We start from the raw sequence: 1311 nt of genomic DNA on the forward strand, positions 1-1311 counted from the left end.
GTGGGCGAAGCAGCGCGCGCCGGCGCGGCGAGCGCTCGCGTGATCGCGCGCGGGGCCGAGCGCGCGCGCGTCGAGCGCTCCTCGCGCCGATCGGCCGTCGGACCGCGGCCGACGCGCGCGCGTCCCGCGATCGCGCGCGCGACGCGCCGCGCGCCGCGCAGGCTCACGTCCAAGGCCGAGGACTTCGTGTCCTGCTCCGAGAACGAGTGCTGGCGCGGCGTCCGCTTCGGCGCGTACCTCGTCTGCGACGGCCACGGCGGCCAGGCGGCGGCGGCGGCGGCGACGGCGAAGCTCGTCGCGGCGACGCTCGCCGCGCTGGACGCGCGGGCGCCCCCCGGCGGCGAGCCGCTCGCGGCGCTCGCGGCGCACCTGCCCGGCGCCGTCGTCGACGCGTTCGTCGCGACGGACGCGGACTGCCGCGGCGGCCGCGGCGGCGCGGGCAGCACGGCGACGCTCGTGCTGCTGCTGCCCGGCGCGGCCGCGGCGGCCGCGGCGCTCGCGGGCTACGACAGCGACGACGAGGCGCCGGCGCGCCAGGTCGCCGAGGGCTGCCGCGGCGCGGCGCTCGCGCTCTGCGCGTCCGTCGGCGACTCGCTCGCGTTCGTCGACGGCCTCGCGCTCAGCCACGACCACCGCCTCGACCGCAACGCGGCGGAGCGGCGGCCTGTGTGGAAATCAACCGCTGGTTTGGGACGTCCCGACCAAACGTTGAAATTCTCTAGCTCGGTCAACTCGAAGTCGTTTTGGCTGATTTTTGGACGAATCGATCGCGCTCGTCGAGTTCTCGAAGCACGGTCGACGAGTCTGGTCCGAATTACGCGCGCGTTGAAGTCGGGTCGAAGATTTGATGTCCACGCAGGCAGCGGCGGCTCCGGGACGCGGGCGGCGACGTCCGCCGGGACGGCGGCGGCGGCGCGCGGCCCCTGCGGCTCTGGCCCGGCGGGCTCATGATGTCGCGCGCGCTCGGCGACGGCGACACGCCCCTCGCGGTCGCCGCGCCCGAGCTGCGGTGCTGCCTCTGCCCGCCGGGCGGCTGCCGCGTCGTCGTCGCGTCCGACGGCCTCTGGGACGAGCTCTCGGCGCGCGCGGCCTACAAGCTCGTCGCCGGCGAGGGGCCCGAGCGCGCCGCGCGGCTCCTCTGCGACGAGGCGAAGCGGCGGGGCGCGCGGCGCAACGACGTCGACGACGTCGCGGTCGTCGTCGTCGACGTCGGCGAGCGGAGCGCGGCGCCGGACGCCGGGGCCGCGCCGCGGCTCTGGGACTGCGACGCCGCGTGCGGCCTCGGCGGCGCGGCGCTGCGGGGCGCCGTCG

The sequence above is a fragment of the Aureococcus anophagefferens genome, assembly GCF_000186865.1.
Source record: "Aureococcus anophagefferens unplaced genomic scaffold AURANscaffold_252, whole genome shotgun sequence".
Classification (NCBI taxonomy): Eukaryota; class Pelagophyceae; order Pelagomonadales; family Pelagomonadaceae; genus Aureococcus; species Aureococcus anophagefferens.